We start from the raw sequence: 11,840 nt of genomic DNA, 5'->3' as shown, positions 1-11,840 counted from the left end.
TGCTCTTAAAAGAATCTGGGTATTGAAGCATGGGCTTTACAAATAGTTGTTGTAGATTTATGTCACAAGTGATCTTATGGTCTAGTGGTTGTGCCGCCATTAAGGTTCCGAGGGAGCTTGAGTTCGAGTTACTTTATGCACAAGGAGTATTTATTTTATTCCTTGGCTATGTGAAGTGGAGTTGGACTGAAACTCTAAGTTAAATTGGTCATGAGGAGTTTAAATGGGGGTTGGAGAGGTTGGTGGAGAAAATCAATGAGTGATTTGTAGGGAGATAAGGGGAGGGGATCAAGGAGAGGGGGGAGAGGTAGTAGTGGCCAAAAATAGGAGTCTCTTTGGTACTTATTTGGTCATGGGTAAGGGGGAGTGCCAAATTGGTTTCTTTTGGGTGTTGCTTGTTTTTCTTTTTTGTTTCCTGCAATTTTCTCTAGTCTTTTTTTTTTTTGGCATTTTAAAGTTGCAGCTGAATTGACCTTTAGCATACTTTCTACTTATACCCTCCTTTCTTTTCTAGCTTTGGACGTTCCCCTCATTGACCGAGCATTCCCTTGGTTCGCTCACAAGCCTATACCGAAACTTTCTTCCTCTTCCTTCTTTTCTGGTTCGGTTTTCTTCTAGGTTTCTCTGTTGTGCTAGCCGAATATCCTCTTTCTTATCTGAATCTCTCACTACTTTGATCAAAGTAATTGAGTTTCCACTTGGATTTCCGAACTCTTAACATTAGCCGAGCCTTGCTATTGCTATCATCGATGTGTAGGTTTATGGTTGTGCTGTTCTTCTTTCTTTTTGCTGTGCTATAGTAGTCTCCCTCTCTAGTCCCTTTTTTTTATCAATTATTGTCAGGAGTGCATTTGTGGCATCATGTGCCTCGATTGCGGGTTGTGCTAGGGTAGGCCGAATGTTGCTATCCTCCTATCTTAGACCACATTTCGGTAAGAAGTACACTTGGTTTAAGTGGATTACATTTAAGGTTATTTAACAAATTAGACTTTAATGTAGATCGTTGCTAATAAGTGAGTGATCATTAGTTAAAGGTGGATTAAACCTTACTTGTTTTATCAAGGTAAGCGGTATGTATTGTTTGGGGATTAAGAGTTCATAAGAGGGTGGTTAACTCGAGTGATTGAGGACTGACATTGGATCATTATTTTGGATTTAGGTTGGGCACGTGGTGATTGACGTTCTCCTCTCCAAAAGGTGTGTAATCGTACACCAAATCTTGCTACTATCAAAACGTTGGATAAATATGTGTATTCACACCACTATGCTACAACGAATCGGCAAAAGCCAAAAAGCTGAAACTCCGGCATTTGAGGCCTCATGAGCATGCAAATGTCTGTGTGGTAAATCGATCCCACAAATCAAGGGTAATAGATTGTAGAGGCCGTCACGAGCATTCTCGTGGGCTTAGGCTGTTATGGGCCTCGTTGGGTCGATATGGGCCGAGTGGGCCCAATAGGCTCGTGGGCCCCACACGGATAAATTTACGGTAAGTGTCAAATAATGGAGTGGGCTATGGTAATCGCATAGTCGCGACTGCATTTGGGCTAAATGGGCCACAAGAGCGTGTGGGCCCACTTGGGCCCATTTACACTGTTTTGGACATATGGGCTATCTAAGTCGTTCGAGACGACTGTAGACCTTTGAAGGGTCGTTATCTGTACCAAGACCTTAAAATTAGTTAAATGATCGAAACACCCTTAAGGCGTAAAGTTACTGTTTAACCCTTAATTGAAAAAATGACCATTATACCCCTAGTGTTAGGTTAAATGATGTGTGTATGATATTTATATGACTGGTTTGAGTATGGCATACTGCATACACGTAATATTTATGACACGACATATTGGGGTTAGGTTTCGGATTTGGAGGAAGTACTATATTAGTGGCTTTGCCACGTAATTACTGCTCTGGTGGCTTTGCCACATTTACTGTTATTAGCAGTATTGCTGCGTTACTGTTAGCAGCTTCGCTGCGATATTGGTGTGTTGGCTGGGTGGGTCGATTTAATCCCCACATGAAGTGTTGGTTGGTACGGGTGGTGTGTTGGTTGGATTGGGGTGGGGTGGGTTACATGGCTGCACTGTACTAATACTGAATTGGGCTTAGGCTCATACTATTACTTTATAGGGCTAAGGCCCAGACTGTACTAATACTGAATAAGGCCCAGGCCAAGACTGTTACTACGTGCATTGTTTACTGTTTGACTGGTAGGGGATTACAAACTGAGTTTTCGCAAACTCACCCTTTTTTTTAACTGTATAGGTAATCCTCAGCCTTAGACGGTTTGGAGCCGCGAGGGACTCGGAGGTGGCCACACGATTGCTAATGTTATACTTTTAAATTTATTTACTCAAATTTCATATTGGAGTTTTGGTTATGTAATAAGGCCATTTGAGGTTTTAATTTTTATTTGGGCTTTTAACTTTATTTACTCACAATCCTGAAATACACCATTAATGGCTTGATTTTTGGCTTTTATTTAAAACATGTGATTTGAAGTCTAATAATTTAGTTTTAAAGTCTAAATAACATTAAGAACCAATGGTGACATGAATGGTTACCTTTTTTATGAGAATGAATGAGTTTTGGCATAAATCCAAAAATCCCCCTTTGGAGAAGATGATGAAATCTATAAAGTTTTTGGTGTTTTCTTGAATATCTATTATGGTAAATGACTTGGGAATGATAGAAAATCAAGGTATTGTGGTTTGGAACTCAAAAATCAATTTAAAGATCAAAGAAATGGAAAGGGTTGGCACAAAAGAGAAGAGAGGAAGAAGATATCGTGAAAACTATATGTAAGGGTGATTTTTAGGTCAAGTTTTAAAAACTGGTAGAATTGCCACATAAATACCCACTGTTTTGACTTTGTTACAAATCAACCCTTTTCCAAAAGTAAGGGTTTTTAGAACACTTTTGCAAAAATTGTATGTAACAGTTAAGATGTCATAGTCGAATGCAATCTCGATTTACCATGCTATGAAATTTCAAGCACTCCACGACTAAAATTCTTAAAATACCCCTAAAACTCCGAGGCCTTATTTTTGGGTGTAACAAAGCCTACAATAATACTTGAATAAAGACCTTTTAAGAATAATCATATTATTTTAATAACATTAGTATAAAATAGTTTATTTATATACACAAAAAAACAAATTGAAATAATAATGGCTATGCATTGTATTAATAAACAAGGTGAATCGATCTATTACATAGTTTGTGGTGAAGTGCTTAACTTGTTAGAAGGTGAAAGAAGAACACTAGTATTCTTCAAGACTACTTCAACCACTCAAAATTTCATAATGGAAATGAGAAAGGATCACCATGGATTTTGTGTAAGATTTGCCACTGACTACGACCAAGGAAGATTCTATTTAGGTAATTCTAGATTGCCTCACAAAGAGTGCACATTTTCTAGTTGTTCGCATAAGCTATACTTTGCAAAGGCTTGCAGAGATCTATGTCACTGAGATAGTTGGATTGCATGGTGTGTTAGTCTCCAATACTTTAGACCAAGATCCTCAATTCACTTTGAGATTTTGAAATAGTTTGCAAAAAGCTTTGGGTTCGAAGCTTCAATTCAATACTGTTTATCACCTTAAAATAGATGGACAATTTGAAAGAGTGAAGATACAACTGTTGGAAGACATGCTTCAAAGCTGTTTATTGGAGTTTGCAGGAAGCTGGGAATGTTACTTGCCTTTGGCTGAGTTCATTTATAATAATAGTTATCAAGCAAGCATTCAAATGGCTCCCTTCGAAGCATTGTATGGAAGGAGGTGTCGAACACCTCTATGTTGGACTAAGTTGGATGAGAAGAGTATCGTTAGACATGAGTTAGTTCATGAGATTCAAGATAAAGTGAATATGATATGCGAAAGGTTGAAAATTACTTTAAACAGACAAAAGTCCTACACAGATCTAAAATGGCCAGATGTTGAGTATCAAGTAGGAAAGCATGTATTTCTTAAAGTATTTCCATGGAAGAAAGTCCAAAGCTTTGGGTGTAAATGGAAGCTAAGTTTGAGATTCATTAGCCCTTATGAAGTGGTAGAGAGAATCGGTCCTATTACATATCGACTCAAGTTACACCGTGAACTTGATTGAATTCATGATATGTTTCATGTATCCATGCTAAGAAAATATTGTGCAGACCCATCCATGTAGTGTTAACAAATGAAATTGAAGTACAACCTGATTTTTCATATGAAGAAGAACTAGTTAGGATTTTGGCTTACGAAGTGAAAGCCTTGAGAAACAGGAAGATTCCTTTGGTCAAAGTGTTGTGCCAAAACTATAAGAGCAACAAAGCTACTTAGGAAATAGAAGAAGTAATGAAATAGTAGTATCCTTAACTATTTAATGAAGAACGTTTCGAGGACAAAATTCCTTAAGCGGGGAAGAGTTGTAACATCCCGAAATCAGGCCTAGAAGTTTTTGCCTTGCAAGTAAGGGTTCGCCAATGTTTCGATGAACTAGGGGTTCGCTAAATGAATTCAGCAAAGAGTTTGCCAAAAGAGTTTTAGTAAGGAGTTTTCCCAAAATTCGGTGAAGTAATATACATAAAAAAAATGTAGTAAGGGGGTTTGCCATATTCACTGAAAGTTGTGCTCACTAGTTGGTTTGGCGAGCTGGTTTTTGCCAGTCTATTTGGCGAATTGGGGGTTTGCTAGTTGAGTTACGAACTGGGAGTTCGCCAGTCAAAGTCGAGTCAGACTAAAATTAGTAAATAAAGATATGGTGTATCTAGGAATACTTTTCATGCAAGTAAGCTTCTTTTAAAGCGAATAGGGTTCCTAAGTCAAGTAAGTTATCTTAGGATCAGTAAGTCACTTAGTGCTTATAAATACAACTCTTATTCTAAGAAAATTCTCTCATCGATTATACTATTTCCAAGTCTCTATTAAGAATCAAGTTCTTCGTAACCAAGGTAAGTCTCTGCCCTATTGGGCTTGATTTTCCACGAAATTAGGTTTGCTCATGTATTTTTGTATAATTATATCTGCTTAGTAATTTATGTTTATGAATATTGTGAACCAGCTGGACAATCTACCAGCAAGGACAAGGGAAAATCAAAACTTGTTTTGTTTTTTAGTCAGATCATATGCGAGAAGCATCTTATGTGTACCAATTATCATGTTTTCCAAAGTTAGTATTCAGGGTTCGTTACTTACGTACGAACTGTCATGTTTTTCAAGAATTTTAATCTAAGTTCCAAGAGTATGCTTTCCCATAAAACTCTGTTTTCAAGTTCTAAGACTCTATTTTTAAGTTATGTTTTTCAAGCTATGTTTTATGTGTGCTCCTGTGCGAGTCTATGTTTTAAGATATGTTTTTAAAGTACAATTTTTTTTTGCAAACTGTGATTTTACATGAAACGGTCGTTTTCAGTGAAATTGGAACAATGGTTTTGGGACCATAAATTCGATGTTGGAAATTATATTTTAATATTATTTTTTGGTTTACGGCATGTTAGAATTGTGGTATAAAAAATTCGTTAAGAAATTTTATCATTTATATGCATAATTTATGAAAAAGGACTAAATCGCATAAAGTGCAAAAGTTGGTTCTATTAGATAAAAGTGTTAAATAGCTATAGAATATTAAAGTGGAGGTCCTTATATGTTAATTAGACCATCAAATTAGATATTGGATGTGCATGGCATGGTAATTATGAAAATTTTGAAGTTAGGTAAGGGTAAAATAGTAATTAGGTAATTAAAGACTAAATTAATAAAAGAATGAATGTCATCTTCCTCCCCATGGCTTGTTTAGCTGAAACTCACCATTATAGAGAAGAAAATATTTTTTTCAAGCTTTTCCTTTGCATGTAAGTGATTTCTTGTCCCGTTTTTGTTGATTTTTATGTTTTTGGGACCGTTGTAGCTTAAGCTAGCTGATTAGAGGGCTAATTTGCAATATGATTGAAAGTCTAGGGTTTTTCCATTGGAGCATCTTTGTTTTTGGTGAAGTTTAATGGAAGAAAATGAATCTTGGTTGTTAAATAAACAACTTTTGTTAAAGGATTTTTAATGAAATTGTCAAATAGGGGCTAAATTGAGAAATGTGAAAATTGTGTGTTAAATATGTGAAATTGTGAATTGTATGGGCTGTTATGAGCATATAGTAAATTCGGCTAGACTTGGTTAGGGATGAAATTGTATGAATTTTATTTTTTCGAGCCTAGGGACTAAATTGTAAAGAGGTCAAATGTTTAGGGACAAAATGGTAATTTTGCCATAACATGAAATTGGATTGGATTGAATAGAGTAATTATTAAATTAGTTAAAATTTGATTATATAGATCAAGAAGAGCCATGTGCAGAATTAAATTGAGGGAAAGAAAAAGTAGTGGATTGATTGGTTGACTTACTCTGTGCTAATTTGAGGTAAGTTCGTGTAATTTACATTGTGTATCTATATACTTTATTTGAAACATATGTATGTGAATTGAGTAGTTACAATGTATGATTATCAAAAACATATCCGATGAAGTACGAAGAATACCGAGTCCTGTTTGAACCTTAGAAATTTGTAGGATACAAATGATATGTCATTAGGGTTACTATTTTGGTTGGGGTCCTGCATATGTTGCGGACTCACCACAGCTCGTATGAGCTTACCAATTATTAGCTCGTATGAGCTTACCGTATTTCAGCTCGTATGAGCTTATCGATTATGGCTGGTAAGAACATACATGTACAAAAATTGACAGATTTATAGTTCAATACACCTTGGGTGTACTACCCGCGTATCTAATGATTTTTCTAAGTGGTTCAACTGGCATAGTTTTATTATGAGATGATACAAGTTCGATATGAACAAGTAGAGGTATTTATATGGAAATGGTTAATATTTGATATATATGTTTACATGTCATAGATGTTATATGTACATGGAATTTAATTAAATGATGAATTCATATATGATTCTTGGTTTTATGTGAATATATGGCTAATAGGATTATGGATTGTATGTTAGGCTTATGCCAAATTGAACTGTGCCTTGTTTCGAGTTTCTTACGTAAATTGTAGTCAATTGGTAAGTCTATTACGTATCATACGAACTAACTAAGCTTAATTGCTTACTCTAGTTATTTTTTTGTGTTTTATAGTATTTCGGAAGCTCGCTCGATTTGGGAGTGTCGGGGAATTTGTCGCACTGTCAAAGTCTTTTGGTACTTATGACTTTATGTTTTGGGTTAAATGGCATGTATAGGTCATTTTGGCTAATGATAGCCTATGTGTTTTGTTATGTATTTAGCCAATTGATTTGGCTTAAATTTTGTACATTTTGATATGTAAATATGTAAATGGCCTTATGGTATATGATGTATGGTTGTGATTCATAAATGATATATATGTTAAGTTTTAGGCATAAAGATTTCATATATGTGTTTGACCATTTAGGTAAATTTGGATGACATATTTGGCATGAGTTTTAAATGACTAATTGAGATGCCTATTAGTACCATACTTGTACGTGTTGACATTACATGTTATAAATTTAACATTGGTTGGTTTTGTATGCCTATTATACCTTGGTTGTATGCATATTGATGTGCGTAGGTTAGTACCACTCTGGGTGAGAAAAATGGCTTGGAAAATAACCTATTTTTGTCCATACGAGTAGAGACACAGGCATGTGTTTCAGTCGTGTGCGACACACGACCAGGTGACACGGTCGTGTGTCCCCTAGTACTTCATTAGAAACCAAGTCAGTAGCTTTACACGGCCTAACACACAGGCGTGTGGCTTGGCTTATGGCACAAGTCTGTATACCCTCCAGTTTTCACATGGCCTAACACATAGCCTGGCACATGGGCGTGTGGCCTGGCTATGTGATCCAAGTCAGTGAGTTACACGGGTTGGGACATGATCATGTGATCCCATTTCGAATGCCCACACGACCTGAGACCCGGGCGTATCCCTTGGTTGTGTGAGACACACAGCCTGGCCATACAGGCGCGTGCCCCGACACTTTGAAAATTTTCCATGTTTTCTTAAAAATTCCTTAAGTACTCGATTTAGTCCCGGACCACTTTTAATGTCTATTTTGGGCCTCGAGGGCTCTTATTCGAGACCATATGAATAATTGATGGTCACTAAACTGACTAAAAATTCGAGTAAGGCAAGCGCACCTATCGAATAGTAGTATAGTTATGGTGAAACCGGAAATTTCGTATCCACAAGGACTAAAAGTACTAGTAATTACTATCTTTTTATTATCTAGCCTAAGAATTAAAGGGATGTTTTTAAACTAAAATTAACTATTTAATTAACTACGAACACGACAGAAATAAAAGTTGGAAAATACTTTTGGAAAATCGATGGAGAAGACAATATCTAAGGAATAATCCACCTAGACTTCACTTACTACTTCTGAACTAGACGGTTTATTCACTTGACTTAATCTGTAAAAATCCCTAATTTATGTTAATATCTCTCTCGAGATTAAAAACAAATGACTCTAGGTTGATTAATTGAAATCTCTTTCTAATTACAATCCCTATTGTCGCATTAACTCGATCTATGGATTCCCTTATTAGATTTGACTTTAATCCAACAGATTTATGTCGTCTTATCTCTAGGATTGTTATCAACTCTGCTTAATTATGGAAGATCTACTCTTATACAAGGACTTTTGCTCCACTAAATAAGCACATCAAAACTTGAATTAATATCCTGGAATATTAAAGCAAGGGTTAAAACTCATAATTAAGAATAAGAATAACTATTTATCATATAATTCAAAAGATAATAAGATTCGTGTTAGGTTTCATCTTTCCTAGGTATTTAGGGAATTTAGTTTATAATGATGGAGGAAAACATCTCAAAATTGGGAAAACAACAAAACATAAAGAAACCCAAAAACTTCGGTAAAAATTGAATGGAGATCTTCAGTCTTGAAGTCAATCCTGCTTCCGAACTGATTCCAATGGCTGTCTTCGAGTATTTTCTGCCTTCTACTTCATGTCCACCCTCTCTCCCTTGATCCTCTTCTAGGGTGTTTATATAGACTTTGGAATGCCCAAAGTAGCCCAAAATTAGCATTTCCAAATAGAATTAGACTTGGGCTCGATAGGGACACTGCGGTGTGCCACGCCCGTGTAATGGTGCTCAGGCCGTGTACAATTCTGATATGGTTTTAAGTTGACATGGCCATGACACACGGGTGTGTGGTCTGCCCGTGTGTCTAACACGGGCGTGTGGATTACCTGTGTGGAAGTGTTTAGGCCGTGTTTAGCATTGAAATAAACCTATTTTGTCTGTTTTTGGCCTTTTTCTTACACTTTTCACTTTCCTATGCTCATCTAGATATAAAACACGAAATTAAAGGATTAGGAGCATCAAATTCACTAAATCTCATGATAATTCATCCAAAAATATGCCAAGCACGGGATTAAAATATGTTACTATTGAGGTTTATCAAATGTCCCCACACTAAAGCATTTGCTAGTCCTCAAGCAAAATCCTCAACTCACAATTAAAATGTACTCTTCTCAACTTATAATTCTTATCAATAGTGTTTCGAAATAATTCACAAATAATCATACATTGAGTATTTCAACTAAAAGAACATTAAAGTTTCAAACAATCCAAATTGAGCATTTTAATCATAAAATCATAGGTATTCCCCTTTTTCTAAGTAATTACCTTTAATTCCATATCGACAAGGGTTGACATCCTCACTAAAGATTCACTCAAATCACTCAAAGTGTTTAAGGTTCAATAATTAATCACTCAATAGTCAAACATGAAAAGTTATTACCATAGGCTTGCATGAAAATCAAATCTCCACCACTATATCTGAGATGATACACAAATCAAAAGGTCTTTAACAGGGTTGTAATGGGGCTTGGGTTAAAGCTGTGGATAAAGGCTGAAAAAGAGGGTTAGAATAGAGATTAATTTAATAAATTACCAAACTTAGAAAAATAAAGCTAATTACTGAATTACAAACAAGTGCCAGAATTAAAACTATCCAAAACTAATGAAGTGAGCTTTTTCTCAATATAATAACTTTAACTTATCCAAGCTCTTTATAACAATATGTAATTACATGAATATAAATATACGATTTTTAAAAAAAAAATAAGAACAAGTACAATAATGGGAAATACATATTAAAAATTACTTCAGCAACTGAAATGAACGAACATAGTTAGGTAACTAATCAAATCAAATCTCGATAAAAAGGGAGTCAATAAAAAGGGAGAAATTCTTAACGAATCAAAAAGGGTTAAGTTGTGGGTTAACATTAAGGGAAAAATCAAGAAACAATGGTTAAGGCTCAAAGGGGTTCATTAAGGGTCAATTATGTGGGTAGGCTTTTTATGGGGTAAATGGGTTAAAACCTAAGTGTCTTTATCATCTCAGTATATCAAATCAAAGGTGTGGTATTGACATGCATAATCGAAGTAAGTTCTAGAATAACAAATCAATGTTGACACATTCATAACCAATAAAATAAGTGAGCAAGAAAGGTATATGCTCTAAAAGGCTCAAAATCTCACGAAAATTATGGGTATTTGATGTCAATCCTGTAAATTCAAAACTTTAAGATAATACCTCAATTCGGGGAAACAACCTAGCAAATTTAATTCTCAAAAGTCAACTTATCATGCTTGATTCGCTACTGTCTTAAAGTTTAAACAATCAATGCACAATTACCTATGATTTAATTCAACACATAAAAATTATAAATCAATCAGAATTCATTCTAATAATAATATGAGAAAATTATTTGAGAACGAGATAAAAATTCAGGGATTTTCTGATAACCATATAAATAACCTCCCCACACTTAATATGTACATTGTCCTCAATGTTCAAAGATAGATAATAACAATATAAGCATAATATCATATAAGAGGGGGAGAAGTGAAACTGTCCTGAATTTGGATGTAGTCCTTGGAATAGCGAAAGCGGATTCATAAACATTGGAAATGGAGTGCATGTGTAACTAGGCAGAGGTGAAGGTGGTGGTAAAGGTTGGGTTCCACAATCACAGCACTAAGGGAAGAGGTTATCGTGGTGGTCGGTGTCATGGTGGCTATGGTCGTGGTCGAGCAGGACATGGCAGTCGTGGATTATCTTTCCCCATATGATTGTTTGTATATTCCTGAGTAGCACCAATCGACTGAACCTTTTGAAACTGCGATATCACCAGTAATGTTTTAGGGGGTAATAACGATGGGATTGTTATGGTTACTCATAAAGGAACAGCCATATAATTAAGGGGTTCAAAATATACTAATAAAAGTCTTTTAAAACTTGAAAAATAAAAATAAAAATAAAAATAAAAGGAAAAGTAAAACAAAGTGAAAATAAATGGACTCAAAAGTCTTCATCGGCAGCTGGATCTTTAGGTGGTGGTGCTGGAGGCGAAATGTGGAAATGCTGGCAAATTTGTTGTAGAGTCGCCTCTATACTGTCGAATCGCTGAGCGGAACTGTTGAACTGCTAGGTGCAATATTGCTCGAATCGAGTTAGGTGGTTAGAAACTTCTATCAATGAAGCAGCCGCATGAACTGGTCTATGACTTGGCGGTGGCTGAGAAGGTGGGTTCTCATGAAAGGAAGGGATATCGTCAGTAATATCCTTGGGGCCATCCTGATCGGTAGCTCATGCTAATCGGTATTGAGGAGGATCGAACCCACGATGATGCTCTATCATCCTCATATGGAGCATACTTGAGATGCCTTGTGGGGACATCTAACTGATGAGTGTGAGTGATGAGGACATCGAGCTAGATAGTCACATAAGGGTCGATGCAGATGACTCCCTTTCTGTGTTGCTCGGTCTGATGGAGAAAAGTGAGGGCGATAAAGTATG

The sequence above is a fragment of the Gossypium arboreum genome, chromosome 13 (assembly GCF_025698485.1).
Source record: "Gossypium arboreum isolate Shixiya-1 chromosome 13, ASM2569848v2, whole genome shotgun sequence".
NCBI lineage: Eukaryota > Viridiplantae > Streptophyta > Magnoliopsida > Malvales > Malvaceae > Gossypium > Gossypium arboreum.
Note: the sequence above shows the minus strand (reverse complement) of the source record.